The sequence below is a fragment of the Notolepis coatsorum genome (assembly GCF_963971535.1).
Source record: "Notolepis coatsorum genome assembly, chromosome: 9".
In the NCBI taxonomy this organism is placed as follows: domain Eukaryota; kingdom Metazoa; phylum Chordata; class Actinopteri; order Aulopiformes; family Paralepididae; genus Notolepis; species Notolepis coatsorum.
Genome location: NC_140173.1, coordinates 32,118,552 through 32,138,551, shown reverse-complemented (window position 1 = coordinate 32,138,551; position 20,000 = coordinate 32,118,552). Strand labels below are relative to the sequence as shown.

The window sequence follows — 20,000 nt, the reverse complement described above, 5'->3', positions numbered from 1 at the left end:
TGAAGACCCGCCCTACTCTGCCTCTGATTCGCAGACTGTGGGTGGGGAATGTGATTGGACCAAAGCAGAGTCACTCACAGACAGTGGGTCCAGTCACGCCGCGGGACAGATTCTTGTGTATTTAAAAGTACTGCCAATGTAGCCTTCAGGTGATCGCCATGGATAGAATCAGACATGCTTTGTTTACGCTTCTAGGCTACTGGCGCATGCCTGTGATGTAAGCAGTACGCGCGACGAGAGCCTTGACAACCCTTTCGTCATCGTTTTATGCGGTTGACAGTTTAGATGAGAGCGTGAAGGTTTATTGTTTCTAGGAATTCCACCCTGGAAGGTGGTCTCACTTTTTTGCGGTTTCACCCGTGAAAACGCCGTTTCCGTAAAAACGAAAGGCACATCCGAAAAAATATTTTTGCGGATTCACCTGCTAGCGTTTCCGTCTAAACAGGGCCTTAGTGTCTGTATCCCTTTAACCAATTACTGTCTCTCTCTCTCTCTCTCTCTCTCTCTCTCTCTCGCTCTCGCTTCTCTCTCGCTCTCTGTGTGTCTCTGGCACGCTCTCTCTTTGTCCATCTCTGTCTCTCTCTCCCTTTCACTCTCTTTGTCGGCTCTCTCTCTCTCCCCCTCTCTCTCTCTCCCTCTCCCTCTCCCTCTCTCTCTCTCTCTCTCTCTCTCTCTCTCTCTCCCTCTCTCTCTCCCTCTCTCTCTCTCTCTATATCTATCCCTCTCCCTCTCTCTCCCTCTCCTTCTCTCTCTCCTCTCTCTATCTCTCCATCTCCCTCTCTCTCTCTCCCTCTCTCTCTCCCTCTCTCTCTCTCTCTCTCTCTCTCTCTCTCTCTCTCTCTCTCTCTCTTCTCTCTCTCTCTCTCTCTCTCTCTCTCCCTCTCTCTCTCCCTCTCTCTAGCCTTTGGTGGTGAGAAGTGGAAGACCAATGTTCTGCTGACTGCCTTCCTCTGCCCAGGGTGAGCTACTGAGATACGCACACACACGCACACACACACACGCACACACACACACGCATATAATTGATATGTTAACAGAGGTTCCATATGCTTTAGAGGCATGTCATCACAGGTTAGAATCATCCTGGGTTAGTGTGTTTCCTTGGGGCGACCATGCTGCTGTTATTCCCCAAATCCACTCGACTCATCGGGAAGAAGCTCTCGATGCAAGTCTACAAGTCTCTTTCTTTCTCTCTTTCTTTCTTTCTTTCTTTCTTTCTTTCTTTCTTTCTTTCTTTCTTTCTTTCTTTCTTTTCTTTCTTTCTTTCTTTCTTTCTTTCTTTCTTTCTTTCTTTCTTCTTTCTTTTCTTTCTTCTTCTCTCTCTCTACACCCCTCTCTCTGTCTCTTTCTTTCTCTCTCTCTACACCCCTCTCTTTCTCTTTCTACACCCCTCTCTCTGTCTCTTTCTTTCTTTCTCTCTCTCTACACCCCTCTCTCTGTCTCTTTCTTTCTCTCTCTCTACACCCCTCTCTGTCTCTTTCTTTCTCTTTCTACACCCCTCTCTCTGTCTCTTTCTTTCTTTCTCTCTCTCTACACCCCTCTCTCTGTCTCTTTCTTTCTCTCTCTCTACACCCCTCTCTGACTCTTTCTTTCTCTCTCTACACCCCTCTCTCTGACTCTTTCTTTCGCTCTCTACACCCCTCTCTCTCTTTTTCACTCTACACCCCTCCCTGTCTCACTCTCGACACCTCTCTCTCTCTCTTTCTCTCTCTACACCCCTCTCTCTCTACACCTCTCTCTTTCTCTCTATCTCTACACCCCCCCTTTCTCTCTCTCTCTCTCTCTTACGATGAATTGGAAATGGTACGATGAATTGGAAATGGGGGACCCTGGTGGAAACAAGACGAAAGTCTTTCTCTGGTCTGCATCCCCTTAACAATTGTATGTATTGAGCTGTACTGCACTGTACCCATTCTGCAATCTGTTAATAAAGTTTTCATTCATTCATTCATTCACTCTCTCTCTCTCTCTCTCTCTCTCTCTCTCTCTCTCTTTCTCTCTTTCTCTACACTCCTCTCTCTTTACACCTCTCTCTCTCTACACCTCTCTTTCTCTACACTTCTCTCTCTTTACACCTCTCTCTCTCTATCTCTACACCTCTCTCTACTCATACCACACCTTATGTGAATACTGTATACTTCATCAGATCATGTATTTAGCATTTTAGCATTTTTAGATTATATATTAGATTAGATTTAGATTTTTGGATTATTAGATTATATGTTGCATATATTCAGCATTTAGCATTTTTATTTTTTTTGATTATATATTAGATTAGATTTAGATTATTGGATTATTAGATTATTGTAACTATTTATTGTAGGACAAATATAACTGAGAGGGCATACATACCCTCATCTCGCACCTTGTTGCCCATATGCACATGTCCAGAGTTAATTATATTGATGCTTTTTATTCTATTTAATTTTTTACTTCTCCACTGTACTATAATTATGTCCCCTGTACCATGTCTTAGGCCATGTCCAGACGAAACTGATTTCGGTCGTATCAGTCAAAGTATTTTATCGTATGCACTTTTCATCCACACGGAACTGTGTTCTGGGAGCCTGAATACGCTATTTTCTGAGACTGGCTCCCAGAGTGGGCAAATCTGAAGAGGCCCCCCTTGCGTCGTCGTCTTTACAAGCCTATACGGGTATTTTCCTGAACCGATGACGCGATAGCCCACCTCTCCCTTAACACTTTCCGTGCCGGAGCTCGGTGCCCCGGAACCTCCTTGAATGCCGCGACCCACTTCAATGTTAGCATTAAAACGTCTAATCTATGTTTTAAATTATGGCTATGTGTCTAATCTGCCCGTCGCTTATCAATGACTCGTTTTCCAGTCAACATTGTCGAAGCGGATTGTTTTTTTATCGGTTCATTTTCGTTTTATAGCATTTTGAAAAGCCCTAGTTTTCAAGGAAAATATAAAGATTCCATGATAAAAGACATTTACTGGAATATTCTAGAATACACAAAAACGTTGTAATTTTTCGGCCTATTTATGAATCGTTTTCAAATAAACGCTAGATTATCGATAGTATATGTGTACGTACATGGCCGCCTAGTTATAGTTGAAAGTGGGGGTGCAAGTATTTTTTTTATTCTTTTTTTTTTTTTAATTTTTAAAAAAAAAAATTTTTGCAAGGGGTGGTTTGGAGGGGGTCCGGCACGACCCCCTCCACGGCAGATTTTTTTTACATTTAATGAACACCTGTATGTGCAATTTCCTGCAATATAGAGCCTTCAATCTTGACCAAAATAAAGCTGCTCTTTTCACTATAAAACTCAGTTTATATTGCAGTATGATAGCTATAATAACTTCACTGCGAGGGCTCTTTTAGCTAACGCTAGCTAGGCACGTATGATAGCCAATTACTATTATAATAATAATAATAATAATAATAATAATAACTTTCCCATCCTCCCAAAGCCCCTCCAGCCCCGTTCACATCCGCCGCACCAACAACAAGTAACAACAACAACTAATTGACGCTATCAATAGCCCCAGTGAGCGCGGCGGCTGAATGAATGAAAACTTTATTTAACAGATTGCAGAATGGGTAAAATACAGTACGGCTCAATACACACAATTGTTAAGGGGATGCAGACCAGAGAAAGACGTTTGTCTTGTTTACATCAGGGTCTGTGCTGCACCGAGTGAATCCACAGTCACTTGCTCCTCAATGGGAAACCAACCTAGATTTACCATGAAGGACTGGTTCTGGCCGAACCGTTCGTTATACAAGTATCACAGAGACATTACAAAGGTGCTCACAGTTGCACGAGGGGTTCGCACAGAGATACGGGATGGTTTGAAAGCTCGGCGTTGCTAATAAATATTTTTTATATTTTTTTTATAAACTGCTCAAAGCGGCATTATTTCCGTCGTTGGGTGATCACAGCGCCTGCGCAGTGCGCACCATCGCGTATCTCTGGATTCACTCGGTTCAGCGCCGAGGCTCACCATACGAGAAATATTCAGTTTCAATCTGTTTGCGCATTTAGTATACAGTCACAGTGTTCGACTTACGTGATGATTTGCTCCATTTTAATGTAAACGCCGAAGAATAATCCTCACGAGTCACAATGTTATCCAATATCCAACCTGAATTTCGAAAAAGGTTCGAAAAAGCCGCCTCCCCCAACATGTCGTATACGTCATGCCGACAAACGCCCGTGGGCACTGGATCAAACCATTAAAGTGGGGGGTCACACAATCTTTGGAAACTTAAAAACGTGCTATTAAGTGTCATTGCGTATTATTAATTTGATTGAAATTACGTAGTTATGGTTCGATAAGATTTATAAATTGGGGGGGGATATTTATATCATATGATATGATCAAAAAGTGAGGGAGCAAAAAGACAAGCTTGCTCCCCCAAGTTCAATAGTCCTAGAGCACCCGCATCTTCTGCTCCATTAAGTGGGCGCCTATGTGTACGTATGCACGCTATAGAGTCGATCTGAAAAATCGATTCTCTTATTTCCTCATCAGCGATCGCGCACAAACAGACACATCACACATAGGGGACATGCTGAGATCTCAGCGAATACAACTCTGATTATCCCAAGACTGGTAAAATAGATTCCTTACCTCAGATCAGATGTTCTCCAAAAAGATCATTCCAATTCCTGATCGCCATTCCAAATATCGATCACGCTTATTGATTGAGTATTGGCTGCTGTAAATATATATTCCAGGCTGATTCCCGTCCCGCGATGACTTCCATGTTGATCAGACAGCTCGCCAGCACAAGGAACCAGCTGGCTCCGCCCCTACATATCTACAGATCCCAGGTCAGTCTAAGCGACTGACCTGCAGTTACACAGGGATAGACGATAGGGGGCGCTTTTTTCCATTCTGAGCTCCTGTAGGGGCTGCTGTACCAACGGGAGACTCGGTTGATGAAATATGATTTCAGATCGCTAATAAAACGATGTTTGTCGTCATCTTCACTCAGTGGGGGGTCTAATAAAACAAGATATGACGTCCCTGGCATTTAAAGTGTTAACCCGCATGTGCAAACTCAGCCAACATCACAACAACAATGGCATCGTACAGAGTAGTTGCGTTCGTGTTACAGAAGTTATTGAGCTTGATCGGGCTTTTACAGCTAAATGTACTGCCCCTGTACTACCACCGTCGACAACAGATTGACATCTCACTTAATCCGCATGCGCAAACCCAGCCAACAAAAAATAAACATGATACTTATATGTCCAGATATGTCCTGGCTAGAAGTTTTTATTAAACACCGGGAGGCTACTGTGATGAAATACACGATACTAGCTAGAGATTAGTGTCACATAGCGGGCATTTTTCTGAAAATCAAATCAAATGTATTTGTAAGGCCCGACAACACACGTTAATGTCCCCATGGGCCGGACACGTCTTCTTTAAACAAGTCAAGAAGAAACATAACAATAAGTCAAGAACAAAACAAGAACACCATAAGGTCCAACAAATTTAAGATAAATACAAATAAATGAATGAGTGCAAACACTCCCAGACATACCCACGCGAAGGTAAGGAAAAACTCACTAAAACCTAACAATAGGGAAAAAAGCTCCACAGGCAGTGTGGAGGAGAGAAACCTTAGAAGGGCCATTCAAGGGGGGATCTCCCTTCTTAGATGTCGGTGATAGTAGTGTTGCAGACTGACAGTGGTAAGCATGCACTCATGTGTGTAGTGAAACACAGATGAGTGCATGCAATAGCAACTGAACATTTTGAAAAATTAAAGATAGAGCTGATAGCGATAGCAACTGAACATTTTGAAAGATTAAAGATAGAGCTGATAGCGAATATATTTGAGGCACAGGGGCGGCTCAAAGAGGGTCGCGTCCTCCCCGTCTTAATCACGGGACGTTCAACACTCCGGTCATCGCTCTGAGACAGCCGGAGACAGGGAGATAGGGGGCGGCGCAGAGAGGTTCGCAACCTCCCCGACATCATCGCAGGACGTCCAGCACTCCGGTCACCACTACGAGACCGCCGGAGACAGGGAGACAGGAGGGCACGCAGAGAGGGTCGCATCCTCCCGGTCTTCATCACGGGACGTCCGACACTCCGGTCAACACTCCGGGACAGCAACTCACAGGGAGACAGGGAGACGGGACAGGCGTTAGACAGCTCACGTGATTGTAGTGGGCGGACATAGCAATAGATACAAGTGGTAAGCATATATGTGAATAGATATATGAAGTAAGCATATTATGTGAGTAGAATAGAAGTACTTAACCCACCAATGAAACCACGTTGACAGACCAGTTGACAGACCACAGACAGAAGACGGTAAGGAGCTGATCCATGGCCTCGGTGGTGCATGTAGAGCAGTCACTGCAATCTTGGCCAAGACCCCGAGGCATCCATCACCTTGGTCAGCACTACGAGACCGGCACTCAGAGAGATGGGGGGGGGGGGGTTGGTTTAGAGAGTTCCCATGTTTGTAGTGCTGCAGAAAAGCAGACATGGGGGAAAATAGACATCCTAACTAAACTAGACAGATTAATCTAAGGGTCAGTCCCCGACCAGGTGAGATCAGGGTAGGTTGAAGGAGAGAGAGAAAAGATGGGTCTTAAGCAGGGATTTAAAAGCTTCGACAGAGCAGGCGCCCCTGACGACGGCAGGTAATTTGTTCCACCCAAGTAGTAGCCAATTTGAAAACCCAAATTTGAAAACCCAAGTAGTAGCCAAGCACATACTGTTCCATAGCATACGCCTTCAGTTGATCATGACAAATCCTCTCTTACCTTGACGATTAAAAGCCTCCATAATTTAGCAAATAGTTTTCCCATGGCTGGTGTTGAGATTTACGATGCCAGTCAGCTAGCGTTGATGCTATTCAATGCTATCAACATTAGCTAAATAGCTAACCAACTAAATACAATAGACAGTGGTATCCTGAGGTAACGTTAAATACAGACAACTTTTGCTACAATAAGACAGTGGTATCCTGAGGTAACGTTAAATACAGACAACGTTTGCTAGTCGAAAGAACTGGACACAGGGACAAGTTAAACATCCATCACTTTAATACAACAGGTAGTTTGAGCTGCGCGTACCATATTATATACGGCTTTGACACGTTCTCTCTCTCCTGCCGACTAAAATCCTCCTCATCATCGATTGCCTGTAGGCTGTAGCTGCATTTTGCGCATGTGAGCCACGGTCTCTCTCTCTCCTCTCCTTTGGAAACTAGCGTTACGTTAGCTCAAAAGCACAGAACCAGACGACACAAGTTATGCTGCTAGCAACAAACAACGATAACACTTCCGGTCGGGGGGGTTTCAAAATAAAAGAGTGACGTCTAAAACAGGAAAGACATTTATTTTGTACATTTGTGGCACGCACTTATTTCTTGAGACAATTTCTCTTATCTTATGTCATCTCTACACCCCCCCCCCTCTCTCTCCCTCTCTCTCTCTCTCTCCCTCTGCAGGGTGGTGTTTGCAGATTTCTTTGTGATGAACCTGATTCTGTGGGGGGAGGGGTCATCGGCAGCCATGCCCTTTGGGACTCTGGTGGCCATCTTGGCTCTGTGGTTCTGCATCTCTGTACCGCTCACGTTCATAGGGGCGTACTTCGGATTCAAGAGGACTGTGAGCCCACAGACACACACAGACACACACAGACACACACACACACAGACACACTCTGTACCACTCACGTTCATAGGGGCGTACCTCGGCTTCAAGAAGACTGTGAGGCTAGGCTAAGGTTACATGAGGGAAAAACAACAACAACGTTGCATCTTCAAATGATTTCGTTTGCACGTCCAAGTCGAATGGCAACAGCGTTTTAGTTGGCATTTTAGCGGGCCCAGCGGCAATGCTCAAAAGGTGTTTTTGTTGTCAAAAGTCCCTTGGAACGGTGCCATCTAACCCCGAGAAGTTAGATGCCAGCCGTAGAAGGTAAAACCTTTTTTTTTTATATCTTTCTTCCCCTCCTTTTTTCCCGATTTTTCTCCCATCCCACCCTTCCTGGTTGTTGCGTACTTTCCCCTACTGTTGGTCCGGGAGACCGGAGACTGTCACATGCTTCCCTCCGACGCATGTGCAGCCTGGGGCAGGCCAACCTGGCCGCGCAGGTTCTCACCGGGGAGAGTGTAGCGTGTGGGAGGCCACACTATCTCTCCTCAGTTCCAACCCTCGCTGAGCAGGCCCCCCGACCGAACTGTAGGGGTCGCTGTCCACAACGCCCAGGACCCACCCTTCAGCTTTCCCACCCCCTGATACAGCCAATTGTATCAGTGTGAGAGGCCAGCCAAGCTGATAGCAACGCCGGGAGCTGGATACGAACAGGCGAATCCTAGTGTCTCCCGGTGTTGGTGACGAATGTAATCTCCGTGCGCCACCTGCCCCCCCAGGTAAAACTATTTTAACGTAACCGTTCTGCCATCGGTACTCGAGAAATTAGATTTTTTTTTCCCTGAGGAATTTAAACGTCGCAAACTGATCTTGTTCTCGCCCATCTCTCCTCTCTCGTCTCTCTGTCTGCAGAAGGGGCGGGGCTGCGCTGTGCTTTTACACACACTCGCGACTCGAGCCGCTCACTCACGCACACACACACGTGTGTTTACTAAAGCTCTGTGCGCGCGACGAGTACCTGCCCGCGCGCACGCTCAGTGTTGAATTCAGTGATGATATCCGTCTGACCACGCCCAGCTTCTGACAACGAGAGAGCTCAGGAGACAACGTGTCGTCTAACCCCACTGTGAAAATGCAACGTTGTTGTTTTTCCCTCATGTAAACTTAGCCGTCTACACACGCACGCACACACGCACACACACACACACACACACACACACACACACACATTCTCTCTATCTGTCTCTCTTTGTCACACACACTCACTCACTCTCTCTTTGTCACACACACCCACACACCCACACACTCACTCACTCTCTCTTTGTCACACACACCCACACACACACATCTCTCTCTCTCTCTCTCTCTCTCTCTCTCTCTCTCTCTCTCTCTCTCTCTCTCTCTCTCTCTCTCTCTCTCACTCACTCACACATAGGTCCACATGTTAATTAATTGATACCAGTTGATTGATTATGTTCATCAGGTCTTCATAGAACTCGCCCCTGCTTGCTTTGATTGATCCTCTTGGTCGTGAATGGTTGTGTCCAGGGCATCGAGCACCCGGTGCGCACCAATCAGATTCCTCGTCAGATCCCTGAACAGTCGTTCTACACCAAGCCCCTCCAGGCATCGTGATGGGCGGGATCCTGCCATTCGGGTGCATCTTCATCCAACTCTTCTTCATCCTCAACTCTATATGGTGAGAGAACATGCTGAATTATTATTAATATTATTAACCCTTTCACTGCCATACGACGGAAGGTTAACCCTTTACTATCACAGTTGTCGTGTTTGCAGTGAAAGGGTTAACCCTCTGTATTGTCGCAGTGAAAGGGTTAACCGTTTTGGTAGTGCGGCAGTGAAAGGGTTAATATGATATATGATCTTATTGTGTGATAGGCTGTGATTAATCACAGGAAGAGGCCATCATTATGGGAAATGTGCTAACCTAGCTTAGCACAAATGAATAGAAGTGGATACGGAGCACTAGCCTAGCTTAAAACTCCGGGAGAGGTGTTTCACAACTAGGCTTAGTGGTCCGTATCTGCTTCCATTCATTTTTATTTTAAATTTTTTTCACTGCGACAATACACAGAAGGTTAACCCTTTCACTGCCACACGACAGCGACCGTCGGTTGTGTGATAGTAAAGGGTTAACCCAGCTGCACTGCCACCTCTGTCTAGTGACTAGGTGTGTAATTTAAGGGTTAGTGACTAGGTGTGTAATTTAAGGGTTAGTGACTAGGTGTGTCATTTAAGGGTTAGTGACTAGGTGTGTCATTTAAGGGTTATTCACTAGGTGTGTAATTTAAGGGTTAGTGACTAGGTGTGTCATTTAAGGGTTATTCACTAGGTGTGTAATTTAAGGGTTAGTGACTAGGTGTGTCATTTAAGGGTTATTCACTAGGTGTGTAATTTAAGGGTTAGTGACTAGGTGTGTCATTTAAGGGTGAGTGACTAGGTGTGTCATTTAAGGGTTAGTGACTAGGTGTGTCATTTAAGGGTGAGTGACTAGGTGTGTCATTTAAGGGTTAGTGACTAGGTGTGTCATTTAAGGTGAGTGACTAGGTGTGTCATTTAAGGGTTAGTGACTAGGGGTGTAATTTAAGGGTTAGTGACTAGGTGTGTAATTTAAGGGTTAGTGACTAGGTGTGTCATTTAAGGGTGAGTGACTAGGTGTGTCATTTAAGGGTGAGTGACTAGGTATGTAATTTAAGGGTGAGTGACTAGGTATGTAATTTAAGGGTTAGTGACTAGGGGTGTAATTTAAGGGGTAGTGACTAGGTGTGTAATTTAAGGGTAAGTGACTAAGTGTGTATCATTTGTGTGTCCAGGTCTCATCAGATGTACTACATGTTCGGCTTCCTCTTCCTGGTCTTCATCATCCTCGTCATCACCTGCTCCGAGGCTACCATACTGCTCTGCTACTTCCACCTCTGTGCTGAGGTGTGTGTGTGTGTGTGTGTGTGTGTGTGTGTGTGTGTGTGTGTGTGTGTGTGTGTGGGTGTGTGGGTGTGTGGGTGGGTGGGTGGGTGGGTGGGTGGGTGGGTGGGTGGGTGGGTGGTAGTACCTTCCTGTCACTCAGGTGCTGTAGGGCAGAGTTCTCAACATTCATACCAAGGAAACGTACGTGGAAATAAGTATCATTATCGTTTTATCACCTGGCCTTTAGTAATAATAATAATTAAGTACCAGTGTTACTTAAGAGCTGAGAAAATTATTGTTTTATCACCTGGCCTTAGTACCAGTGTTACTTAACACTTTCGTGGCCACTTGGATCCGTCTAATATCACTCTAAACGGCCAGCATTTCATAATAGACGTGCATAGTCCGTGGGGCTGTTTGTAGAGCTCAATCTATACTTTATAGCAGGGGTAGGCAACCCTAGGCACGCGTGCCTGCATAGGCACGCGGGGGCATTTGCATAGGCACAGGGGGCAGCACAAAAAAAAATAAAAAAAAATAAAAAATATTATTTAATTTTTTTTTTTATTTAATTTTTTTTTTGTTGCTTTGAAATATTATAGTGAACTATTTTGCACTGTTGTCGCATTTATCTTGTTGAAATCCTCCCACAGGTTCTTTTTACTTCCACATATTTAATTGAGACCCTTTATTTGTTTATTATTTCAATTTAGCTGGAAATACATTGCTACATCATTCAGTAACATTTGCAGAGCCTTATAACAAAAACATTATTACGGTCACCATTGTGACCAGTGGGATTAATCAACAAATTGTATTATTTATTTTTCTATTTCATTGAACATTGCACATGTTAAAAGCCATTTTGTTACTCAAAATGTGAGTATTACCAAGTCAACTTGTGTTCTTAAAACAATGACAATAAACATAGTTTTATTAGGTTGAAATAATGTGGTTGTGTACTTATTTTTCTGTTAACTTATTATGGATTGAAAACTGAAAACCTTAATGCACAGTAACTGAACTCAATATTTTTAAGTTCTGGTAACTAATAATTTTTTTTTACAGTGTAGTCTTGCGATCAATCAAAACTTATTTACACGATATACCTCACATTCACCCTCCATTCACATCCTGGTGTTCTCCTGGTGTTCTCCATTAGGCCTGTAGGTGGAGCTATGACAGCACACGTACAGTACACACACCGATGGTGTGTGATGTGTCCAAAAATGAATGGGCAAATGTGAGTGAAATGGTCGCACTGTATGCAGCTGTTTGTCTGCATTGCATTCCCCCCCCCCCAACTCAGATTTAGGGTTGATACAACCATCATAATAATATTGTTAATAATAACAATAACAATAATGATGTAATAATGTAAAAATTATCATTAAAAAGACCTGATTATGAGAGAAAAAAATTACGATGCATGGAATATTGTTGAGGCACACTAGTTACAACTATATTTCAAACAGGCACTCCATGTCAAAAAGGTTGCTGACCCCTGCTTTATAGTATTGCTATCTGTCCATTCTCATTGTCAATTGACACCATAAACCGTCCCTTCAAAATGGCTTAAAGAAAAAAAGATTCATCAATACGTTCTCATTTTTTAGCGTCTTGATATAAGCGTTATAAGGGATTTGGTCTAGTATATTTCCTGGAAGCGTCTATATTAATCCCAGCCGAAGAGTGCTTCGTGTTTCTCTGATTGGCCACGACGCCTATGTGACCGCGGCGAGCGGCAGAGCGGAAATAGGCTGCTGCCTCCGCGTCAAGAAAGACAGACAGGCATTCTATTGCCATGCTCTGCGACAAACCCTAACCTTAACCAACTCCGAAAGAATGCCTAAACTTAACCTTAACCAACTCCGAAAGAATGCCTAAACTTAACCCTAACCTTAACCAACTCCGAAAGAATGCCTAAACTTAACCCTAACCATAACCAACTCCGAAAGAATGCCTAAACTTAACCCTAACCTTAACCAACTCCGAAAGAATACCTAAACTTAACCGGTGAAAGAATGCACGTTTATAGCGAGAGATGATAAATTAATGAAACGTAATAAAAAAAAAAAAAAAAAAAAAAAAATTGAAGTGATTCGAACTTGTCACCAACGCACCGCAGGCTCCACAGCAAGGCGGCGAACGAGTTGAGCTAACCGCCGATGTTAAAACAGGGGGATTACGGCTGCATAATGCCGCGGCCGCTCCCCTCTGCTGCGGGGCGTGTCGCGGCCAATCAGGGAAAACGCAGAAGCACTCGGGAGCACTCTTCGGCTGGGATTAAAGAATAGGCTTCCTGGAAGGCAAGATACAGGCCGCTAAGCTACTAACGTTAAATCCAATGGCATTTCGGATATACAGAAGCTACAGTTAAAACTCAAACTGCATATGATCGGTATGATGGTCCACCATGAATGCATGAAAGGGGGGGGGGGGCGGGGGACGTTGTTTCTGATTATTGATTACCAATAACCGCGTTAGCCTCAGTAGCCACATTCGCTGATCGGGTGGATGGCTATCATAACAAGCCCTGATCACCGTGTAATTTACGTGAAAAATATCTTACCGTGGGCCAGTTGGATCCCCCAAAGGATTTCCCAGTTATCGATCGCCATCTGGTAGATCGATATGTCCGTTGGCTGATCATATATTCCTTTACTGCACACTGAAATCCGCATCCCAAAACATATTCCAAGCTACAGGCTATAGGCATAGCTTCATGTTAGCAGAAAACTACATTGGAGATCCAGAAAAACAAGACAACTTCTGCCACAGGGAACACTGCATTATCGAGATAGCGCCCCTAAGAGGATCTGGCCGGTAATGCACTTTGTCGAATTCAAAGAGTAGGGTACTTCTGCAGTGCAGCTCGGTGACATCGAGTAGGTTATTACAATGGAATAAAAGCCAAAACAACCTTGCCACGGACATGTCCGTGGTTGGTCCTCAACCGTTGGATTCGAAACACGGACATCTCCGTGGCCAGGCGCCATTGATAAGAGATGAGAAAATTATTGTTTTATCACCTGGCCTTAGTACCAGTGTTACTTAACTCTTTCAGCGCCGCGGGCCTAGCCCATCTTTGTTCCTACTGCGCCACCGCTCTAAGAGATAGGGCTGCGTGGCAGTGTTTGCAGGGCTATATCTAAATAATAATAATAATAATTCATTTATTTTGTATAGCGCTTTTCAAGGACCCAAAGTCGCTGACAATAGGCATAAAAAAGAAAACAAAGAAACAAAACCAGAGGGAAACGGAGGACAATAAGAAAACACAGGAAACATAAAACCTCAAGTAACGGATAACAAATGCGGGAGTGAGTAGGGGAGACAGTTGGGAGGAGAGTAAGGGAAGACCAAGGGGGGTGGGGGGGTGGCAGGAGAGGAGAGAACGTGGGGCAGGGGGAAATGGTGGTGAGTTGGAGGAGGGTGGTTATGGGTAAGGAAGGTTGAATGCTTGGGAGAACAGGTAGGTTTTGAGTCTGGATTTGAAGGTGGAGAGTGAGGGAGAGTCTCTGATGGTCTGAGGGAGGGAGTTCCAGAGTCGGGGTGCAGCTCGTGAGAATGCCCGGTCACCGTGGAAGAGGACCGGAGGGAACGGGTGGGGCGGTAGGGGAGAAGGAGGTCAGTCAGGTAGGGGGGGGCCAGGCTATGGAGGGCTTTGAAGGTGAGGAGTAGTGTTTTGAAGTTAATTCGTTCCTTGATCGGGAGCCAGTGGAGGACAGGAGTGATGTGTCTATATTCTATATTATAGCTATGGATACAATACTATGGCTCATTTGACATTAAGTATCCATCGTTCAACATGTGAAAAAGAATAAATGCTTTCATGTATACGTTCGCGTGTTATACCGTGGTGAATATAAGTAGAGTGATCCTGGCTTATTCCAGAAAACTGCTCTATGGAGCAATACGTGAATTGCTCGCCTGGACACGCTATTATTTCCAAATCAAATGTATATAATAGGTATTATGTTTCATCATGATGCATGAAGGGGGGGGGGGGGGGTCGTTTTTTGATGCTTTGATCGTCACCAACGGCATACGTTCTGGAGTACGTTACACATGGTCGTTGCTAGGGATTGGAATTGATAAGATTTATCTATACAATTCCATTATTGATTCTGCTTATCGATCCAATTCTTTATAGATTCCCTTATCGATTCCTGATACATTTATAATTTAAATAAATAAATTGGAAATGCAACAGAACTAAGCTGGTTAGAATAACAACATGCAACTTGACATTTCTGATAGTCATTTATCATTTATTGTTGAGCCCCCATGTCAGAAAAATATAAAAACTGTAAAAAATGTATTAACTATACACTTAAATAAAATAATGTATTTGAGAACTAATTTAATCTATTGAACTGTAGTTGCATTCAACAGGTCGTTATTGCAAAAGAGAATTTGTTAAAAGTAAAAACATAACTGACACATAAGTAACATCTAGGAAAGCAATTCACCTACCGAAATTCCGAGGCTTCTACCTCCTCTGATGTCGTGCACACACACACACACACACACACACACACACACACACACACACACACACACACACACACACACACACACACAGAAGGCCCCCGAGCCCCCACCCGTGCCAGCTCAGTGTTCTCTCTCTGTCTCTTTCTGCAATGAGCATGGCTATTTAGCTAGCTAGCAGCTAACGTTACTTTACCATGTAAATGAATGACTAGGATGCAAAGCACTTTCAGTTTTCACTGCACACACAAAACGGTCGCAATATCGAGCCCTTTAGGTTTTTCTAGTCAAGGAATCAAATAGTCTGCTATGGCTGCATGCGTAGCGCTAACGTTATTGTTTTTAAATGCGCAACTGTCGGAAAAACATGGCATCGATAAGAGGAATCGATAGTCACGGAGGCATGCGATTCCAGGAATCTGACAATTAGGAACCGGTTCCCAATCGATTCCGATTCTCGATTCCCATCCCTAGTCGTTGCGATCGATGTGAAATCATGGTTGGATCAAAGCAGGATTGATGTCATATAGTCCTTACCTTGACTAGGAGGTACCCCAAAAAGAATATTCCAATTGTCATCGAGTGAACCGCTAGACCAAAAAAACTGCGCCCGGAGTGAAATAAACATAACACCGGGTGTGAAAAAAAGGTTTCGAAGGGTGGGCCATACTGCCACCTACCAGGATGCGGCCGGTATTGCACTCTAGCGATCTCAGAGTGGTTCCCTATGGTAACCCAGAGGTCCGTGTGAGAGAAATTAATACAAATATCGAATAAAAGAAATAACGATGAAAACCCGACTATCCTCGGGTCTGGCGCTGATTGAGTTAAGAGATGAGAAAATTATCATTTAATCACCTGGGCTTAGTACCAGTGTTACTTAAGAGATGAGATGATTATCGTTTAATCACCTGGCCTTAGTACCAGTGTTACTTAAGAGATGAGATAATTATCGTTTAATCACCTGGCCTTAGTACCAGTGTTACTTAAGAGATGAGATGATTATCGTTTAATCACCTGGCCTTAGTACCAGTGTTACTTAAGAGATGAGATAATTATCGTTTAATCACCTGGCCTTAGTACCAGTGTTACTTAAGAGATGAGATAATTATCGTTTAATCACCTGGCCTTAGTACCAGTGTTACTTAACCCTTTCACTGCCACACGACAGAAGGTTAGCCCTAGCATCCGCGGAGCTAATGATGCTAATGATGGAGCATCGCTGTCGGTTGTGTGATAGTAAAGGGCTAACCTTCTGTATTGTCACAGTGAAAGGGTTAACCGGCTGTCGTGTGGCAGTGAAAGGGTTAAGCGATGAGTTATTCAACCATCTCCCCCCCCCCCCCCCTCTCTCTCTCTCTAGGACTATCATTGGCAGTGGCGCTCCTTCCTCACCAGTGGCTTCACGGCGGTCTACTTCCTGGTGTACGCCATCCATTACTTCTTCTCCAAGCTGCAGATCACCGGACTAGCCAGCACCATCCTCTACTTTGGATACACCATGATCATGGCCCTCATCTTCTTCCTGTTCACCGGTGAGATGGAGCCCGGCATAGCTAGAGTTCAAGTTCAAGTTTCTCAAGTTTCTTTATTAGTTGTCATACAAAAATACAGAATACTTTTATATGAAATGCTTTTTCCTGTTCTGCTCCTGAGAGTGTGCTAGATAAAAAATTAAATAGATAAGTAAAAAATAGAAGTCAAAAGTACGTAACAAGTGTAAACAAAAGTGTTCAAAACAAAAGTGTTGAATATACATATATACAATATACAATACAGAGTAGAAAAAAATTAGTAACTGAGTTACAATACAATATAAAGTACAATGCAGAAATGGGATGAGGTACAACTTAGGGTAAAGTGCAATGAGGTATGAGTTGTAGTGCAAATCTCTTTACCAATCAATATAAAGTGTGTTAAAGTGTCTAAAGTGGGTAAAGTGGGTGCTACAGTGAGTTGTTTATTTAAAGTGAGTGTGTACGTGTGGATGTGTGTGCTGTGAGTGTATTTGATGGTTTGTTACATAGTGTTATAGAGAGAGAGAGAGCTCTATTGATCTATGGATATACAGTAGTACAGAACAACAAGTTTCAAGTTTCTTTAATAGTTGTCATACAGAAGTACAGAATACTTTCATACAAAATGCTTCTTACTGTTACAACAACAAGCTCTATTGATATATAGATGTACAGTAGTAAACAGAACAACAAACTATATTGATCTATAGATGTACAGTAGTAAACATAACAAGTTATATTGATATATAGATGTACAGTAGTAAACAGAACAACACGCTCTATTGATCTATGGATGTATAGTAGTAAACAGAACAACAAACTATTGACAACTCTATTGTCTCAGAGCATGCACATTACACATATATACACACATATATCTGTATATCTCTGTTCCGATTCTAATATTTTCGGTGGGGGAGAAAAATGTATATCAAGGTAAAAAAACGAGTCTACCTTTTATTCGTAGCGTATTTAGGCTATAGTTAATGAAGCATGAAATATGACACAAATATATCCGTCTCTTAATTTGCTGTAATTTAGCCTTTAGTTATTGTCATGGGATTCCGATACATTATGACAGGAACGTATGGAAGAAGGCTTAATAAAGTCATTAATATTGCTGTGGATAATAGGATAATAATGCATTTGGCTTGGCTAAGGGATGAAAACACGTTCACCATGAATTACCGCTCCGTGACGTTCATCCACGTTTGCCAAAATGTTCAATCACTCGTTCAGTGTGACAGAAATACACTGTAGGAATGAATCCATAAAGGAGATTAGAAAACCATGTTTCTTATCAAAAGCTACGGTTCTTGGGACATTTTCGAAGCGGTGATTCCCAACCCCAGTGGTGGATGGATGGACCTGTGAATACTGTATTTCAGTCAGTTAGATAGTAAATTATATTGACTTATTTGTTTACACTGCTCGTGTTGTTTTTACTACCTGTACCCCCCCCCCCCCCCATCCCCCATGCTTCTATGATGCCTGAATTTCCCCAAGGGGATCAATAAAGGAATATCTTATCTTATCTTACTTGACAATGGGAGAAATGATTTGTGGGTGTTTTTGTAGCCTATGTGATGATAATAAATGAAAAGACAGCCTGTGTGAAGACTCTGTGTCTGACTGGAGTCTGGATGTGACGTCTGTTCCTCCTCTTTTCAGGTACGATCGGCTTCTCGCTTGTTTCTGGTTCGTTACCAAGATCTACAGTGTGGTCAAGGTGACTGAGGATCCTACCAGCTACAGACCCGGATCCTGCTACCTCCCTCCTCCCTGCCTCCTCTCTCTCTTGCTCTGCCTCCTCCCTCCTCCCTGGCTCTCTGCCTCCTCTCTCTCTGCCTCTCTGCCTCCTCTCTCTGCCTCCTCTCTTTCTCCTCTTTCTCTGGCCTCCTCTTTCTCTGCCTCCTCTCTCTCTGCCTCCTCTCTCTCTGTCTCCTCTCTCTCCCTCTCTCTCGCTCTCTCTCTCGCTCTCTCTCTCTGCCTCCTCTCGCTCTGCCTCCTCTCTCCTCCTCTTTCGCTCTCTCTCTCTCGCTCTCTCTCTCTCTGCCTCCTCTCTCTCTCTCTCTCTCTCTCTCTCCCTCTGCCTCCTCTCTCTCGCTCTCTCTCTCTCTCTCTGCCTCCTCCCTCTCTCCCTCTTTCTCTGCTTTCTCTCTCTCTCCTCTGCCTCCTCCCTCTCCCTCTTTCTCTGCCTCCTCTCTCCCTCTTTCCCTGCCTCCTCTCGACCTCTCTCTCCCTGCCTCTCTCTCTCCCTCCCTCTCTCTCCCTCCCTCTCTCTCCCTCCCTCTCTATCCCTCCCTCTCTCCCTCCCTCTCTCTCTCCCTGCCTCCTCTCTCTCTCTCCCTCCCATCTCTCTCTCCCTGCCTCCTCTCTCTCTCTGCTCCTCCTCTCCTCCCTGCCTCCTCCTCTCTCTCCCTGCCTCCTCCCTCCCTCCTTCCTCCTCTCTTCTCTCTCGTATACCACAACAACACAGCCAAGTGGGTTCTTTGGAAAGGGACTGAGAAGAACAGATGACGGGACTCTGATCTTCATCATCATCATCTTCCTCCTCCTCCTCCTCCTCCTCCTCCTCCTCCTCCTCCTCCTCCTCCTCCTCCTCCTCCTCTCTCTCTATGTTACTCCCTGCGTTACATCTTCATGACCAGAATCCCCAGCGTTGACAGGAGTGGACTGTCTCTCCATCTAGTCTTTGGGACACTCACACAACTTAACACTACAAATGTCCTCTTAATATGATTTCCCGTGCGTGTGCGAATGTGTGAATGTGTGTGTGTGTGTGTGTGTGTGTGTGTGTGTGTGTGTGTGCACGCGAGTGCGTGCGGGCTGTGCGATTAATCGAGTTTCATGCCGTGTTGCTCTCATTTTGTCTCGTGTTGTAAAATCCAGAGCACCCTTCCTTCACAGCGGTACGTTCTGCCCAAACGGTAGTTTCAGCTTGTGTTGAGGGGGGGGGGTGGGGGGGGGGGGGGGGGGGGGGGGGGGCATGGCGCGAATTCAGTCGTCGTCATATGATGTCCTCAAATCAATGAGTTATCGTGTTTTAATAATCATGATTTCAATATCAATCAAAAATAATCGTGATTATGATTTCTGCCATAATCGAGCAGCCCTGGTGTGTCGTGAGGAGGGGGGGGATGAGTGTGTGCAGCGCCCGCATGTCCTCCACGACCACCCACCCGTCGCCAGAGACCTCCTCTACCCAGAGACCCTCCTCTACCCAGAGACCTCCTCTACCCAGAGACCTCCTCTACCCCAGAGACCTCCTCTACCCAGAGACCTCCTCTACCCAGAGACCTCCTCTACCCAGAGACCTCCTCTACCAGAGACCTCCTCTACCCAGAGACCTCCTCTACCCAGAGACCCTCCCTCTACCCAGAGACCTCCTCTACCCAGAGACCTCCCTCTACCCAGAGACTCACGTAGATCTACAGGCAAATCACACTCGCACATACCGGCCAGAGC

The 20,000-nt window shown here is 44.6% G+C and overlaps 1 pseudogene across 1 annotated transcript in view; it reads left to right on the top strand.

Annotated features, from left to right (window-relative positions):
* The window catches only part of LOC311234573 (transmembrane 9 superfamily member 2-like), a 98,844-nt pseudogene extending 78,883 nt beyond the window's left edge, over positions 1-19,961 (top strand). Inside the window, exons 11-17 of the transcript XR_014621076.1 lie at positions 902-959; positions 7,449-7,608; positions 9,145-9,295; positions 10,431-10,542; positions 16,379-16,550; positions 18,204-18,261; positions 19,725-19,961. The product of XR_014621076.1 is annotated as a transmembrane 9 superfamily member 2-like (transcript). The remainder of the gene's footprint in view (positions 1-901; positions 960-7,448; positions 7,609-9,144; positions 9,296-10,430; positions 10,543-16,378; positions 16,551-18,203; positions 18,262-19,724) is intronic.
* Positions 19,962-20,000: the final 39 nt, after the last annotated feature.